Source organism: Phyllobates terribilis, unplaced genomic scaffold (assembly GCF_046119375.1).
Source record: "Phyllobates terribilis strain yellow unplaced genomic scaffold, ASM4611937v1 Scaffold_4__5_contigs__length_816908805, whole genome shotgun sequence".
NCBI lineage: Eukaryota > Metazoa > Chordata > Amphibia > Anura > Dendrobatidae > Phyllobates > Phyllobates terribilis.
In genome coordinates this window covers 12,132,744-12,152,825 of record NW_027362764.1, presented here as the reverse complement: position 1 = coordinate 12,152,825, position 20,082 = coordinate 12,132,744, and the positions used below count along the sequence as shown (strand labels likewise).

At 41.5% G+C, this 20,082-nt stretch overlaps 1 protein-coding gene across 1 annotated transcript in view; it reads left to right on the top strand.

The window, feature by feature from the left end:
• The first annotated feature begins 711 nt into the window (after window positions 1–711).
• Window positions 712–20,082, top strand: part of LOC141264134 (SCO-spondin-like) — a 282,869-nt gene continuing 263,498 nt past the window's right edge. The window contains exons 1-2 of the mRNA XM_073676444.1: window positions 712–733; window positions 5,350–5,412. The gene's annotated coding sequence lies outside the window, so the exon portion shown is untranslated. The remainder of the gene's footprint in view (window positions 734–5,349; window positions 5,413–20,082) is intronic.

Here is a 20,082-nt window from a genome sequence, read left to right as displayed (position 1 = left end):
GCCCCTGGAGGTGGATGTGGGGGGCACATACTTTTCTCCATATTAATGTCTATGGATGTAGATGAGGACAGAGAAGCCCCTGGAGTTGGATGTGGGGGGCACATACTTTACTCCATATTAATGTCTATGGATGTAGATGAGGACAGAGAAGCCCCCGGAGGTGGATGTGGGGGGCACATACTTTTCTCCATATTAATGTCTATGGATGTAGATGAGGACAGAGAAGCCCCTGGAGGTGGATGTGGGGGGCACATACTTTTCTCCATATTAATGTCTATGGATGTAGATGAGGACAGAGAAGCCCCCGGAGGTGGATGTGGGGGGCACATACTTTTCTCCATATTAATGTCTATGGATGTAGATGAGGACAGAGAAGCCCCCGGAGGTGGATGTGGGGGGCACATACTTTCTCTATATTAATGTCTATGGATGTAGATGAGGACAGAGAAGCCCCCGGAGGTGGATGGGGGTGGGGGGCACATACTTTTGGACATGAGGATGTATCTGTTGTTTCCCACCCCCTCATTCCCATCACTTATCCCCCTAGTGGAGATGAATGCGGCCCCATGACAACTCCAATAGTCCGGCCCTGCGGGGGGTGAGCTCAGGTCCGGGCTCCTGTGGACGCAGCTGTGCCTGGAGCCGACGACCAATCCCGGCTGTGACATCTGCTGCGGCTGCCGGGATATAAGAGCGGAGCTGCCAGACCCCGAGAGAGGAGAGCGGCCGACAGGTGAGTGCTCACTGTACGCTATATACTCACCCTGTGCGCTATATACTCACCCTGTGCACTATATACTCACCCTGTGCGCTATATACTCACCCTGTACGCTATATACTCACCCTATATACTCACCCTGTATACTATGTACTGACCCTGTACACTATATACTCACCCTGTACGCTATATACTCACCCTGTGCGCCATATACTCACCCTGTGCGCCATATACTCACCCTGTGCGCCATATACTCACCCTGTACGCCATATACTCACCCTGTACGCCATATACTCACCCTGTACGCCATATACTCACCCTGTACGCCATATACTCACCCTGTACGCTATATACTCACCCTGTACGCTATATACTCACCCTGTACGCTATACACTCACTATATACTGACCCTGTATACTATATACTCACCCTGTACACTATATACTGACTATATACTCACCCTGTATGCTATATACTCACCCTGTGCGCTATATACTCACCCTGTGCGCTATATACTGACCATATACTCACCCTGTATACTATATACTCACCCTGTGCGCTATATACTCACCCTGCATACTATATATTCACCCTGTACGCTATATACTCACCCTGTATACTATATACTGACCATATACTCACCCTGTATACTATATAGTCACCCTGTATACCATATACTCACCCTGTATGCCATATACTCACCCTGTACGCCATATACTCACCCTGTATACTATGTACTGACCCTGTACACTATATACTGACTATATACTCACCCTGTACACTATATACTCACCCTGTACACTATATACTGACTATATACTCACCCTGTATACTATATACTGACCATATACTCACCCTGTATACTATATACTCACCCTGTGCGCTATATACTCACCCTGCATACTATATATTCACCCTGTACGCTATATACTCACCCTGTACACTATATACTGACCATATACTCACCCTGTATACTATATACTCACCCTGTATGCTATATACTCACCCTGTACGCTATATACTGACCATATACTCACCCTGTGCGCTATATATTCACCCTGTACGCTATATACTCACCCTGTACGCTATGTACTCACCCTGTACACTATGTACTCACCCTGTACGCTATGTACTCACCCTGTACGCTATGTACTCACCCTGTACGCTATGTACTCACTATATACTGACCCTGTATACTATGTACTGACCCTGTATACTATATACTGACTATATACTCACCCTATATGCTATATACTCACCCTGTGCGCTATATACTCACCCTGTGCGCTATATACTCACCATATACTCACCCTGTATACTATATACTCACCCTGTATACCATATACTCACCCTGTACACTATATACTGACCATATACTCACCCTGTATACTATATACTCACCCTGTATACCATATACTCACCCTGTACGCCATATACTCACCCTGTACGCCATATACTCACCCTGTACGCCATATACTCACCCTGTATACTATGTACTGACCCTGTACACTATATACTGACTATATACTCACCCTGTACACTATATACTCACCCTGTATACTATATACTCACCCTGTACACTATATACTGACCATATACTCACCCTGTATACTATATACTCACCCTGTGCGCTATATACTCACCCTGCATACTATATACTCACCCTGTATACTATATACTCACCCTGTATACTATATACTCACCCTGTACGCTATATACTCACCCTGTATACTATATACTCACCCTGTATACTATATACTCACCCTGTATGCTATATACTCACCCTGCATGCTATATACTCACCCTGTATACTATATACTCACCCTGTATACTATATACTCACCCTGTACACTGTACACTCACCCTGTATACTATATACTCACCCTGTATGCTATATACTCACCCTGTACGCTATATACTCACCCTGTACGCTATATACTGACCATATACTCACCCTGTGCGCTATATACTCACCCTGTACACTATATACTCACCCTGTACACTATATACTCACCCTGTACGCGTCTATACTGACCATACACTCATCCTGTATACTATATACTGACCCTGTACGCTATATACTCACCCTATATACTATATACTGACCCTGTACACTATATACTGACCATATACTCACCCTGTATGCCATATACTCACCCTATATGCTATATACTCACCCTATACACTCACCCTGTACGCTATATACTGACCCTTTATACTATATATTGACCCTATATACTATATACTGACCATATTCTCACCCTCTATACTATATACTCACCCTCTATACTACATACTCACCCTCTATACTACATACTCACCCTCTATACTCACCCTGTATACCATATACTCACCCTGTATACCATATACTGACCCTGTATACTATATACTCACCCTGTACACTATATACTGACTATATACTCACCCTGTACACTATATACTGACCATATACTCACCCTGTATACTATATACTCACCCTGTATACCATATACTCACCCTGTACACCATATACTCACCCTGTACACTATGTACTGACTATATACTCACCCTGTACACTATATACTCACCCTGTACACTATATACTCACCCTATATACTCACCCTGTACACTATATACTGACTATATACTCACCCTGTATACTATATACTCACCCTGTACACTATATACTCACCATATACTCACCCTGTATACTATATACTCACCCTGCATACTATATATTCACCCTGTACGCTATATACTCACCCTGTACGCTATATACTCACCCTGTATACTATATACTCACCCTGTATACTATATACTCACCCTGTACGCTATATACTGACCATATACTCACCCTGTGCGCTATATACTCACCCTGCATACTATATACTCACCCTGCATACTATATACTCACCCTGTACACTATATACTCACCCTGTACACTATATACTCACCCTGTACACTATATACTGACCATACACTCATCCTGTATACTATATACTGACCCTGTACGCTATATACTCACCCTGTACACTATATACTCACCCTATATACTATATACTGACCATATACTCACCCTGTATGCCATATACTCACCCTGTGCGCTATATGCTCACCCTATATGCTATATACTCACCCTATACACTCACCCTGTACGCTATATACTGACCCTTTATACTATATATTGACCCTATATACTGACCCTATATACTATATACTCACCCTCTATACTATATACTGACCATATTCTCACCCTCTATACTATATACTCACCCTCTATACTACATACTCACCCTCTATACTACATACTCACCCTCTATACTCACCCTGTATACCATATACTCACCCTGTATACTCACCCTGTATACTCACCCTGTATACTATGTACTGACCCTGTATACTATATACTCACCCTGTACACTATATACTGACTATATACTCACCCTGTGCGCTATATACTCACCCTGTGCGCTATATACTCACCCTGTGCGCCATATACTCACCCTGTATACTATGTACTGACCCTGTATACTATATACTCACCCTGTACACTATATACTGACTATATACTCACCCTGTGCGCTATATACTCACCCTGTACGCTATATACTCACCCTGTACGCTATATACTCACCATATACTCACCCTGTATACTATATACTCACCCTGTGCGCTATATACTAACCCTGCATACTATAAATTCACCCTGTACGCTACTCACCCTGTATACTATATACTGACCATATACTCACCCTGTATACCATATACTCACTCTGTATACCATATACTCACCCTGTATACCATATACTGACTATATACTCACCCTGTACACTATATACTCACCCTATATACTATGTACTGACCCTGTATACTATATACTGACTATATACTCACCCTGTATACTATATACTCACCCTGTACACTATATACTCACCCTGTACACTATATACTCACCCTGTACACTATATACTGACCATATACTCACCCTGTGCGCTATATACTCACCCTGCATACTATATATTCACCCTGTACGCTATATACTCACCCTGTATACTATATACTCACCCTGTATACTCACCCTGTATACTATATACTCACCCTGTATGCTATATACTCACCCTGTACGCTATATAATCACCCTGTACGCTATATACTGACCATATACTCACCCTGTGCGCTATATATTCACCCTGTAGACTATATACTCACCCTGTACGCTATATACTCACCCTGTACGCTATATACACACCCTGTATACTATGTACTGACCCTCTATACTTTATTCTGACCCTGTATACTACGTACTGACCCTCTATACTATATACTCACCCTGTATACTATGTACTGACCCTCTATACTATATACTCACCCTCTATACTATATACTGACTATATACTGACCCTGTATACTATGTACTGACCCTGCATACTATCTCTGTTTACTATATACTGACCCTGTATACTGTACACTTATCCTGTATACTATATACTGACCATATAGTGACCCTGTATACTATATACTGACCCTGTTTAATATACACTGACCATGTATATTATATACTATATACTGACTCTCTATACTATATACTGACCCTGTATACTCAATACTGACTTTGTATACTATATACTGACCATACCCATGCTCCCAGGAAGAAGTGATTGCAAAACGCGCGTCGGGGCTTTTTTGCCTACCCCAGCAGACACATCATCTTACAGGTATGCCCTCTATGCCTTTGATCACTTTTGACTTTACTATCCACCTCTTGGATCCGATCCCTCTACTCTTTGCATGAGAACTTTATTGTCTACCATCTCATATATATATTTGTATACTTTTACCTTTGCACTTTATACTTCTGATATGATTATGAATGGATATTAGCTTTTGTGCTGCTGGGCATTTGTATATTTTCCTCTGCATTGAAATCTCAGCATATTACCATATCTGTGCGCTGTGCTTCTGTTTGCAGCCTCATTAACGTTGTAATGTAAACTTCATCAAACGCATCTATCCCCGATAGATATATATGGTGGCTTCACTGCATAATTTAAGATTTACTTTTTGATATGCCGTACCCCAATATAACATCTCTCGGAATAGTATTGTTTTTTCACTAGTTGTCCACTAGATGGCTCCATCTCATCACAGTAATTTTCTGTTGGCAGCTTTTACTACCGGAGGATTTACCTGCGCTTATTACATTGTGATGGTGATGGTGGTGGTGATTGGTGGATGGTGATTGGTGGATGGTGAATGGTGGTGATGGTGATGATGGTGATTGTGATGGTGATTGGTGGTGATGGTGATTGGTGTATGGTGAATGGTGGTGATTGGTGGATGGTGATGATGGTGATTGTGATGGTGATTGGTGGTGATGGTGATTGGTGTATGGTGAATGGTGGTGATTGTGATGGTGATTGGTGGATGGTGATTGATGGTGGATGGTGATGGTGATTATGGTGATTGATGGTGGATGGTGATGGTGATTGGTGGTGATGGTGATTGATGGTGGATGGTGATGGTGATTATGGTGATTGATGGTGGATGGTGATGGTGATTGGTGATGATGGTGATTGATGGTGGATGGTGTAAGGCAGCGCTTGTCATTATCCTGGGGGATACTCGCTTCGCTGCGTTAATTTAAAACACACCAGCCATATTTTCCGGTGTTTCTCAACTCCGCAGTTTATTAACTCCATAAACTGCTGATTTCCGGGTCCAACTCCGTGGCCCACCGACACACATAGAAAGTCCACGAGCCCAAGTGGCAGACCGGCCCACTTGGCTCTAGTTACAGCCTCCCGCAAGGTAATAATAAAACAATGTCCATGACACAAATAGTATTACCTACGTCGGGCTTTAGCTGCTTTGGTCCATTTGTTTCCCAGATGGGGTCTCTAGCCTCTGGCCCTCCAAGGCTTACTGACATCCACACAGGATCCAGGCTTCAGACAAACAGTGTCCAACCCACCCGGGGAACAGGCCTCAGGCCTCTCTCACAGGAACACTGCACAAATCACCAGGGCTTTATATCCTGTAGAAACAGCCACAGGACCTGTGCTTATCTCACAGTCACGTGTCCATACCTTCTGTGAGCAAAAGGACCTGTGTGATGTCACAGTCATGTGACCAGTCAGCTGAGGGGGAGGAAATAGCATAAACAGACATACTAGATCATTATAGCAATGCTACTGCACCACGATGGTGATTGTGATTGGTGATTGGTGATGGTGATTGATTGTGATGGTGATGGTGATGGTGATTGATGGTGATTGGTGATGATGGTGATTGATGGTGATGGTGATTGATGGTGATGGTGATTGATGGTGATGGTGATTGATGGTGATGGTGATTGATGGTGATTGTGATGGTGATGGTGATTGATAGTGATGGTGATGGTGATTGATGGTGATTGTGATGGTGATGGTGAATGGTGATGGTGATTGGTGATGGTGATGGTGATTGGTGATGGTGATGCTGATTGGTGATTGATGGTGATTGGTGATGGTGATGATGGTGATTGATGATGATTGTGATTGGTGATTGTGATGGTGAATGGTGATTGGTGATGGTGATGCTGATTGGTGATGGTGATTGATGGTGATGGTGAGTGTGATGGTGATTGTGATTGGTGAATGGTGATGGTGATTGGTGATTGTGATTGGTGATGGTGATTGTGATGGTGATGGTGATTGATTGTGATTGTGATGGTGAATGGTGATTGTGATTGATGGTGATTGTGATGGTGATGGTGAATGGTGATGGTGATGGTGATTGATGGTGATGGTGATTGATGGTGATGGTGATGGTGCCTGGCTTCGCTCTGCTCTGAATCCCCCTCCTCTTATAATATAATATTTTATTGGGTTTGAAAAGAATTGTTCAATAAAGATTGTTATACTTTACTCTTTGGGGTCATGCGCTTCCTTTTCTTTCTCTTGGTTCTTATATACTGACTATATTCTGACTCTTTAAAAGGCTGTCAGTCACAGCACATATATAATTAATTACCAAAGACAACCTAGTGCCGAGATATCTGCATGGAACAAAGGCCAGGTTCAATCCCATACGAGCATCCTGTGCCAGCCATGTTGGCTTTGCTCCTGGGGCCTCCAGGTCACATGTGCCGGGTAGAAGTTCTGTATGTACAGCTGCATCTCACTAAATTAGAATATCATCAAAAAGTGACACTCCTATATTATATAGAGTCACTACACGCAGAGGGATCTATTATATAGTCATTACACACAGAGGGATCTATTCTATAGAGTCATTACACGCAGAGGGATCTATTCTATAGAGTCATTACACGCAGAGGGATCTATTCTATAGAGTCATTACACACAGAGGGATCTATTATATAGAGTCATTACACGCAGAGGGATCTATTCTATAGAGTCATTACACACAGTGATCTATTCTATTGAGTCATTACACACAGAGGGATCTATTCTATAGAGTCATTACACACAGAGGGATCTATTATATACAGTCATTACACACAGAGGGATCTATTATATAGAGTCATTACACACAGAGGGATCTATTATATAGAGTCATTACACACAGAGCGATCTATTCTATAGAGTCATTACCCTGAGAGGGATCTATTATATAGAGTCATTACACACAGAGTGATCTATTATATAGAGTCATTACAGACAGAGCGATCTATTATATAGAGTCATTACACACAGAGGGATCTATTGTATAGAGTCATTACACACAGAGGGATCTATTATATAGAGTCATTACACACAGAGGGATCTATTATATAGAGTCATTACACACAGAGGGATCTATTATATAGAGTCATTACACACAGAGGGATCTATTCTATAGAGTCATTACACACAGAGGGATCTATTCTATAGAGTCATTACACACAGAGGGATCTATTATATAGAGTCATTACACACAGAGGGATCTATTCTATAGAGTCATTACACACAGAGGGATCTATTATATAGAGTCATTACACACAGAGGGATCTATTATATAGAGTCATTACACACAGAGGGATCTATTATATAGAGTCATTGCACCCAGCTTGTCGTCCTCCTGAAATGTCTGTTCAGTAAATGCCTCAATACTTGGTCGGCTCCTTGTGCATCAATTACTGCATCAATGCGGCAATGTGGCATGGAGGGATCAGCCTGTGGCATGGAGGGATCAGCCTGTGGCATGGAGGGATCAGCCTGTGGCATGGAGGCGATCAGCCTGTGGCATGGAGGCGATCAGCCTGTGGCATGGAGGGATCAGCCTGTGGCATGGAGGGATCAGCCTGTGGCATGGAGGGATCAGCCTGTGGCCCTGCTGAGGTGTTATGGAAGCCCAGGTGGCTTTGATAGCAGCCTTCAGCTCGTCTGCATTGTTGGCTCTGGGGTCTCATCTTCCTCTTGACAATACCCCATAGATTCTCTATAATAGATCCTCTATGGGGTTAAGGTCAGACGAGTTTGCTGCCAATCAAGCACAGTGATCCTGTTGTGTGTAAACCAGGTACTGGTTCTTTTGGCCGTGTGAACAGGGGCCAAGTCCTGCTGGAGAATGACATTTCCATCTCCATAAAGCTTGTTGGCAGAGGGAAGCATGAAGCGCTGTAAAATGTCCTGGTAGACGGCGGCGCTGACTTTGGTCTTGATAAAACACAGTGGACCTCCACCAGCAGATGACATGGCCCCCCAAACCATCACTGATGGTGGAGACTTCACACCAGACCTCCAGCAGCTTGGATTGTGGCCTCTCCACTCTTCCTCCAGACTCTGGCACCTTGATTTCCAAAATAAATGCAAAATTTACTTTCATCTGAAAACACCTTGGACCACTGAGAACAGTCCAGGTCTTCTTCTCCGTGGCCCAGGGAAGACGCTTCTGGTGTTGTCTATTGGTCATGAGCGGCCTGACACAAGGAATGCGACACTTGTCGCCCATGTCCTGGATACGTCTGCGTGTAATGACTCTATATAATAGATCCCTCTGCGTGTAATGACTCTATATAATAGATCGCTCTGTGTGTAATGACTCTATATAATAGATCCCTCTGTGTGTAATGACTCTATATAATAGATCCCTCTGCGTGTAATGACTCTATATAATAGATCGCTCTGTGTGTAATGACTCTATATAATAGATCCCTCTGCGTGTAATGACTCTATATAATAGATCCCTCTGTGTGTAATGACTCTATATAATAGATCCCTCTGTGTGTAATGACTCTATATAATAGATCCCTCTGTGTGTAATGACTCTATATAATAGATCGCTCTGTGTGTAATGACTCTATATAATAGATCGCTCTGTGTGTAATGACTCTATATAATAGATCGCTCTGTGTGTAATGACTCTATATAATAGATCGCTCTGTGTGTAATGACTCTATATAATAGATCCCTGTGTGTAATGACTCTATATAATTGATCGCTCTGTGTGTAATGACTCTATATAATAGATCCCTCTGTGTGTAATGACTCTATATAATAGATCCCTCTGTGTGTAATGACTCTATATAATAGATCTCTCTGTGTGTAATGACTCTATATAATAGATCCCTCTGTGTGTAATGACTCTATATAATAGATCCCTCTGTGTGTAATGACTCTATATAATAGATCGCTCTGTGTGTAATGACTCTATATAATAGATCGCTCTGTGTGTAATGACTATATAATGGATCGCTCTGTGTGTAATGACTCTATATAATAGATCCCTCTGTGTGTAATGACTCTATATAATAGATCCCTCTGTGTGTAATGACTCTATATAATAGATCCCTCTGTGTGTAATGACTCTATATAATAGATCCCTCTGTGTGTAATGACTCTATATAATAGATCCCTCTGTGTGTAATGACTCTATATAATAGATCGATCTGTGTGTAATGACTCTATATAATAGATCGCTCTGTGTGTAATGACTCTATATAATGGATCGCTCTGTGTGTAACGACTCTATATAATGGATCGCTCTGTGTGTAATGACTCTATATAATAGATCCCTCTGTGTGTAATGACTCTATATAATAGATCCCTCTGTGTGTAATGACTATATAATAGATTCCTCTGTGTGTAATGACTCTATATAAGAGATCCCTCTCTGTGTAATGACTCTATATAATAGATCCCTCTGTGTGTAATGACTCTATATAATAAATCGCTGTGCGTAATGACTCTATATAATAGATCCCTCTGTGTGTAATGACTCTATATAATAAATCGCTGTGCATAATGACTCTATATAATAGATCCCTCTGTGTGTAATGACTCTATATAATAGATCCCTCTGTGTGTAATGACTCTATATAATAGATCCCTCTGTGTGTAATGACTCTATATAATAGATCCCTCTGTGTGTAATGACTCTATATAATAGATCCCTCTGCGTGTAATGACCCTATATAATAGATCCCTCTGCGTGTAATGACTCTATATAATAGATCCCTCTGCGTGTAATGACTCTATAAAATAGATCCCTCTGTGTGTAATGACTCTATATAATAGATCCCTGTGTGTAATGACTCTATATAATAGATCCCTCTGTGTGTAATGACTCTATATAATAGATCGCTCTGTGTGTAATGACTCGATATATTGAATCCCTCTGTGTGTAATGACTCTATATAATAGATCCCTCTCTGTGTAGTGACTCTGTATAATAGATCCCTCTGTGTGTAATGACTCTATATAATAGATCGCTGTGTGTAATGACTCTATATAATAGATCCCTCTGTGTGTAATGACTCTATATAATAGATCGTTCTGTGTGTGATGACTCTATATAATAGATCCTTCTGTGTGTAATCACTCTATATAATAGATCCCTCTGTGTGTAATGACTCTATATAATAGATCCCTCTGTGTGTAATGACTCTATATAATAGATCGCTCTGCGTGTAATGACTCTATATAATAGATCCCTCTGCGTGTAATGACTCTATATAATAGATCACTCTGTGTGTAATGACTCTATATAATAGATCCCTCTGTGTGTAACGACTCTATATAATAGATCCCTCTGTGTGTAATGACTCTATATAATAGATCCCTCTGTGTGTAATGACTCTATATAATAGATCCCTGTGTGTGTAATGACTCTATATAATAGATCCCTCTGTGTGTAATGACTCTATATAATAGATCCTTCTGTGTGTAATGACTCTATATAATAGATCGCTCTGTGTGTAATGACTTTATATAATAGATCCCTCTGTGTGTAATGACTCTATATAATAGATCTCTCTGTGTGTAATGACTATATAATAGATCGCTCTGTGTGTAATGACTCTATATATTAGATCCCTCTGTGTGTAATGACTCTATATAATAGATCCCTCTGCGTGTAATGACTCTATATAATAGATCGCTCTGCGTGTAATGACTCTATATAATAGATCCCTCTGCGTGTAATGACTATATAATAGATCGCTCTGTGTGTAATGACTCTATTTAATAGATCCCTCTGTGTGTAATGACTCTATATAATAGATTCCTCTGTGTGTAATGACTCTATATAATAGATCCCTCTGTGTGTAATGACTCTATATAATAGATCCCTCTGTGTGTAATGACTCTATATAACAGATCACTTTGTGTGTAATGACTCTATATAACAGATCCCTCTGTGTGTAATGACTCTATATAATAGATCCCTCTGTGTGTAATGACTCTATATAATAGATCCCTCTCTGTGTAATGACTCTATATAATAGATCCCTCTGTGTGTAATGACTCAATATAATAGATCGCTGTGTGTAATGACTCTATATAATAGATCCCGCTGTGTGTAATGACTCTATATAATAGATCCCGCTGTGTGTAATGACTCTATATAATAGATTCCTCTGTGTGTAATGACTCTATATAATAGATTCCTCTGTGTGTAATGACTCTATATAATAGATCCTTCTGTGTGTGATGACTCTATATAATAGATCCTTCTGCGTGTAATGACTCTATATAACAGATCCCTCTGCGTGTAATGACTCTATATAATAGATCCCTCTGTGTGTAATGACTCTATATAATAGATCGCTCTGTGTGTAATGACTCTATATAATAGATCGCTCTGTGTGTAATGACTATATAATAGATCGCTCTGTGTGTAATGACTCTATATAATAGATCCCTCTGTGTGTAATCACTCTATATAATAGATCCCTCTGTGTGTAATGACTCTATATAATAGATCGCTCTGTGTGTAATGACTCTATATAATAGATCGCTCTGTGTGTAATGACTCTATATAATAGATCCCTCTGTGTGTAATGACTCTATATAATAGATCCCTCTGTGTGTAATGACTCTATATAATAGATCGCTCTGTGTGTAATGACTCTATATATTAGATCCCTCTGTGTGTAATGACTCTATATAATAGATCCCTCTGTGTGTAATGACTCTATATAATAGATCCCTCTGTGTGTAATGACTCTATATATTAGATCCCTCTGTGTGTAATGACTCTATATAATAGATCCCTCTGTGTGTAATGACTCTATATAATAGATCCCTCTGTGTAATGACTCTATATAATAGATCTCTCTGTGTCTAATGACTTTATATAATAGATCCCTCTGCGTGTAATGACTCTATATAATAGATCGCTCTGCGTGTAATGACTCTATATAATAGATCCCTCTGCGTGTAATGACTATATAATAGTTCCCTCTGTGTGTAATGACTCTATTTAATAGATCCCTCTGTGTGTAATGACTCTATATAATAGATTCCTCTGTGTGTAATGACTCTATATAATTGATCCATCTGTGTGTAATGACTCTATATAATAGATCCTGCTGTGTGTAATGACTCTATATAATAGATCCCTCTGTGTGTAATGACTCTATATAATAGATCCCTCTGCTTGTAATGACTCTATATAATAGATCCTTCTGTTTGTGATGACTCTATATAATAGATCCCTCTGTGTGTAATGACTCTATATAATAGATCCCTCTGCTTGTAATGACTCTATATAATATATCCCTCTGTGTGTAATGACTCTATATAATAGATCCCTCTGTGTGTAATGACTCTATATAATAGATTCCTCTGTGTGTAATGACTCTATATAATTGATCCATCTGTGTGTAATGACTCTATATAATAGATCCTGCTGTGTGTAATGACTCTATATAATAGATCCCTCTGTGTGTAATGACTCTATATAATAGATCCCTCTGCGTGTAATGACTCTATATAATAGATCCCTCTGCGTGTAACGACTCTATATAATAGATCCCTCTGCGTGTAACGACTCTATATAATCCCTCTGCGTGTAATGACTATATAATAGATCCCTCTGTGTCTAATGACTCAATATAATAGATCCCTCTGTGTGTAATGACTCTATATAATAGATCACTCTGTGTGTAATGACTATATAATAGATCCCTCTGTGTGTAATGACTCTATATAATAGATTCCTCTGTGTGTAATGACTCTATATAATAGATCCCTCTGTGTGTAATGACTCTATATAATAGATCACTCTGTGTGTAATGTCTCTATATAATAGATCCCTCTGTGTGTAATGGCTCTATATAATAGACCCCTCTGTGTGTAATGACTCTATACAATAGATTCCTCTGTGTGTAATGACTCTATATAATAGATCCCTCTGTGTGTAATGACTCTATATAATAGATCCCTCTGTGTGTAATGACTCTATATAATAGATCCCTCTGTGTGTAATGACTCTATATAATAGATTCCTCTGTGTGTAATGACTCTATATAATAGATCCCTCTGTGTGTAATGACTCTATCTAATAGATCCCTCTGTGTGTAATGACTCTATATAATAGATCCCTCTGTGTGTAATGACTCTATATAATATAGGAGCTTCACTTTTCGTATTGAAGAACTGAAATAAATTAACTTTTTGGTGATATTCTAATTTAGCGAGATGCTCCTGTATATGGTGGGGCATATCTCACAATTTTTCAGTCCTTACAAAGACATTTTTCTCCTATTGAAGCCCCTAGATTCCCCTCTAATTACCCTCATAAAGTATGATGCCAACAGAAGTACCCCCAAACACAGTGTGATACCGCCACAGTGAATTCTTCCACATGCTCAGTATGATGAGCCTTCTGTACCCCTCTCACTCCCTGACAAAGTTTGCTGACCCCAACACAGTATGATGCCCCAACTGTGATCCTAACATATTCCTCCATTCAGTATAATGGCCCCACTAAGTCCTCCATACAGTATTATGGCCCCACATAGTCCTCCATACAGTATAATGGCCCCACTAAGTCCTCCATACAGTACAATGGCACCACATAGTCCTCCATACAGTATAATGGCCCCACATAGTCCTCCATACAGTATAATGGGCCCCACATAGTCCTCCATACAGTATAATGGCCCCACTAAGTCCTCCATACAGTATAATGGCCCCACTAAGTCCTCCATACAGTATAATGGCCCCACAATTCCACAGGCAATCTTGGGAACCGGCACCAGGCAGGAAGTCTTCCATAGCACTGTTACTCTCTTTGATTGTAAGCTCTGGTTAAAGAGTTGCTGGAAGACAGTACACAACTCATTTGCACACACTCTGAGGACACGTGGACTGAGACTGTCAGGCCCTGCTGCTTTGCCAATGGCCAGCTTACTAAACTGGTCACTCACGTCATTTTTGGAGACCGAGAAATGATCTATTTCACCCCCTGTTAATTTAGCTAGTTGTTCCCAGGCCTCCTCCCCCTTCCCTGCTGCTACCGCACCTTTATTGCTGAATCTATTGAAGAACTTATTCATTTCATTAGCCATTCTAAGTCCACCACCCCCCTGCTCCGACCTTGCCTTAAACCCAGTCACTATCTTCATTCCAGCCCACACCTCTCTGGAGCTTTTTTTGTGCAAATTGATTTTCTAATTTAACTCTGAATGCCTCACGGGCAATCTTAATTTTCCCCTTTAGGTCTCGCTGTATAATTTTCAATGCCTCCTTGTCCTTCCTTTTAAAAGCCAGTTTTTCATGTTTAGTAAATGTTTCAACTCTTTTGTAATCCATGGCTTATTGTTTGCATAACACAGAATCTCTTGAACAGGTACTACAATGTCCATACAGAAGTTGATGTAATCAGTAACTCTGCCAGTAATCTCATTAACATCACAATTCTCTTTCATGGTACACAACACCTCCCAGTCTGTACAATCAAAGCAGTCTTGTAACTCCTCCTCTGCTGCTGGACACCACTTCCTTATCTTTTTAATTGTCACTGGTTGTTTGCGGACGTCTGGTTGGTAAGCAGGAGACAATAGTATGAGATTGTGGTCAGATTTCCCCAGGGGGGGTAATGCAGCCGATGAATAAGCATTCTTAACATTAGCAAAGAGGAGATCCAGTGTGTTGTTGTCCCGTGTAGGACATTTGACATATTGATAGAACTTTGGTATTGCAGATGAGATCTTTACTCGATTGAAATCCCCAGAAATTACAGTTAGAGAGTTTGGGTGTTTAGTCTGAAGCCGGGCCATCACCCCTGACAACACATCCCCAGCACCCTCTGGGTTCGCAGATAGTGGTATATACAGTACAGACCAAAAGTTTGGACACACCTTCTCATTTAAAGATTTTTCTGTATTTTCTTGACTATGAAAATTGTACATTCACACGGAAGGCATCAAAACTATGAATTAACCCATGTGGAATTATATACTTAACAAAAAAGTGTGAAACAACTGAAAATATGTGTTATATTCTAGGTTCTTCAAAGTAGCCACCTTTTGCTTTGATGACTGCTTTGCACACTCTTGGCATTCTCTTGATGAGCTTCAAGAGGTAGTCACCGGAAATGGTCTTCCAACAATCTTGAAGGAGTTCCCAGAGATGCTTAGCACTTGTTGGCCCTTTTGCCTTCACTCTGCGGTCCAGCTCACCCCAAACCATCTTGATTGGGTTCAGGTCTGATGACTGTGGAGGCCAGGTCATCTGGCGTAGCACCCCATCACTCTCCTTCTTGGTCAAATAGCCCTTACACAGCCTGGAGGTGTGTTTGGGGTCATTGTCCTGTTGAAAAATAAATGATGGTCCAACTAAACGCAAACCGGATGGAATAGCATGCCGCTGCAAGATGCTGTGGTAGCTATGCTGGTTCAGTATGCCTTCAATTTTGAATAAATCCCCAACAGTGTCACCAGCAAAGCACCCCCACACCATCACACCTCCTCCTCCATGCTTCACGGTGGGAACCAGGCATGTAGAGTCCATCCGTTCACCTCTTCTGCGTCACACAAAGAAACGGTGGTTGGAACCAAAGATCTCAAATTTGGACTCATCAGACCAAAGCACAGATTTCCACTGGTCTAATGTCCATTCTTTGTGTTCTTTAGCCCAAACAAGTCTGTTCTGCTTGTTGCCTGTCCTTAGCAGTGGTTTCCTAGCAGCTATTTTACCATGAAGGCCTGCTGCACAAAGTCTCCTCTTAACAGTTGTTGTAGAGATGTGTCTGCTGCTAGAACTCTGTGTGGCATTGACCTGGTCTCTAATCTGAGCTGCTGTTAACCTGCGATTTCTGAGGCTGGTGACTCCGATAAACTTATCCTCAGAAGCAGAGGTGACTCTTGGTCTTCCTTTCCTGGGGCGGTCCTCATGTGAGCCAGTTTCTTTGTAGCGCTTGATGGTTTTTGCAACTGCACTTGGGGACACTTTCAAAGTTTTCCCAATTTTTCGGACTGACTAACCTTCATTTCTTAAAGTAATGATGGGCACTCCTTTTTCTTTACTTAGCTGCTTTTTTCTTGCCATAATACAAATTGTAACAGTCTATTCAGTAGGACTATCAGCTGTGTATCCACCTGACTTCTGCACAACACAACTAATGGTCCCAACCCCATTTATAAGGCAAGAAATCCCACTTATTAAACCTGACAGGGCACACCTGTGAAGTGAAGACCATTTCCGGTGACTACCTCTAGAAGCTCATCAAGAGAATGCCAAGAGTGTGCAAAGCAGTCATCAAAGCAAAAGGTGGCTACTTTGAAGAACCTAGAATATAAGACATATTTTCAGTTGTTTCACACTTTTTTGTTAAGTATATAATTCCACATGTGTTAATTCATAGTTTTGATGCCTTCAGTGTGAATGTACAATTTTCAAAGTCATGAAAATACAGAATAATCTTTAAATGAGAAGGTGTGTCCAAACTTTTGGTCTGTACTGTACATCACAACTACAATAACAAGAGTGAATTCTCTAGGCAGATAGTAAGGCCTGAGGCCCACTGCTAACAGTTCAATATTTGGACAGCAATGTTTCTCCTTAACAGTTACATGCCCCTGATTGCACCATCTGTTGTTAATGTAGAGTATCACTCCTCCACCTTTTTTCTTGCCGCATCTAACTCTCTCTCTATCAGCCCGAACCATTTGAAACCCTGGTACCGAGACACATGAATCTGGGACCTCCTCATGCAGGCAGGTTTCTGTAAAGCACATGAGACTGCATTCCCTAAACTCCTTCTGGGTCTTACTCAGAGCCAGCAGTTCATCCGACTTATTTCCCAGCGATCGTACGTTACCCATGATAATGGATGGGACCACTGGTTTAAACCTTCTCCTCCAGGACTTGATCTTCTTGCCTGCTCTGCAGCCTCTGAAAGGTCTCCTTATTTCCCGTGGAACATTCCGTATTGCCACTGCTGGAGAAGACTATCCTGCGCAGTTCCAGAAGACGATCCCTAGAATACACTGCTCGTTTAGCAACAGACCTAGGGTCCACCATCCCGTCATTGTTTCCACCCGTCACACCAGTCCTCTCCATGGCAAATCGTATGCAGTGACCTCCACCGCTCACATATGGCTGTATCCCTGTCACAGGCTGTGGGTAGCAGCATGCATCCTTCAGTAGCATTAGCTGAGATGGTCCGTATTGCGTGCCCCAGAGTGTCTGTACCTGCAGGAGACTTGTAAGTGGTGGAAGAAGATCCAGGTGCAGATCTCGTGCTGTGTGCCCAGCAGCAGTTGATAGTGTGGGAAGTGTTGTATCTTCCATCCCCAATAGACGAGTATACAGGAACGCTGCAATCCAGAGAAGGTAATAAAATAATAAAATAAAATAACTGTAACAAAACTGTAACTGAAATAAAGTAGAAGCTTCTGCTGCTGCAATGGGCTGCCAGTAGTCCGGCGCCGTATTGTCTCCACAATCTAGCAGAGAGGCAGACAGGCATGTCCACACCCTCCGGAGTCAGCCCCACTAAGTCCTCCATACGGTATAATGGCCCCACTAAGTCCTCCATACGGTATAATGGCCCCACTAAGTCCTCCATACAGTATAATGGCCCCACTAAGTCCTCCATACAGTATAATGGCCCCACATAGTCCTCCATACAGTATAATGGCCCCACTAAAACCTCCATACGGTATAATGGCCCCACTAAGTGCTCCATACAGTATAATGGCCCCACTAAGTCCTCCATACAGTATAATGGCCCCACTAAGTCCTCCATACAGTATAATGGCCCCACTAAGTTCTCCATACGGTATAATGGCCCCACTAAGTCCTCCATACAGTATAATGTCCCCACTAAGTCCTCCATACAGTATAATGGCCCCACATAGTCCTCCATACAGTATAATGGCCCCACATAGTCCTCCATACAGTATAATGGGCCCCACATAGTCCTCAATACAGTATAATGGGCCCCACATAGTCCTCCATACAGTATAATGGGCCCCACATAGTCCTCCATACAGTATAATGGGCCCCACATAGTCCTCCATACAGTATAATGGCCCCACATAGTCCTTCATACAGTATAACGGCCCCACTAAGTCCTCCATACGGTATAACGGCCCCACTAAGTCCTCCATACAGTATAATGGCCGCACTAAGTCCTCCATACAGTATAATGGCCCCACTAAGTCCTCCATACAGTATAATGGCCCCACATAGTCCTCCATACAGTATAATGAGCCCCACATAGTCCTCCATACAGTATAATGAGCCCCACATAGTCCTTCATACAGTATAATGGGACCCACATAGTCCTCCATACAGTATAATGGCCCCACATAGTCCTCCATACAGTATAATGGGCCCACATAGTCCTCCATACAGTATCATGGGCCCCACATAGTCCTTCATACAGTATAATGGGACCCACATAGTCCTCCATACAGTTTAATGGGCCCCACATATTCCTCCATACAGAATAATGGCTCCACATAGTCCTCCATACAGTATAATGGGCCCCACATAGTCCTCCATACAATATAGTGAGCCCCACATAGTCCTCCATACAGTATAATGAGCCCCACATAGTCCTCCATACAGTATAATGAGCCCCACATAGTCCTCCATACAGTATAATGAGCCCCACATAGTCCTTCATACAGTATAATGGGACCCACATAGTCCTCCATACAGTATAAT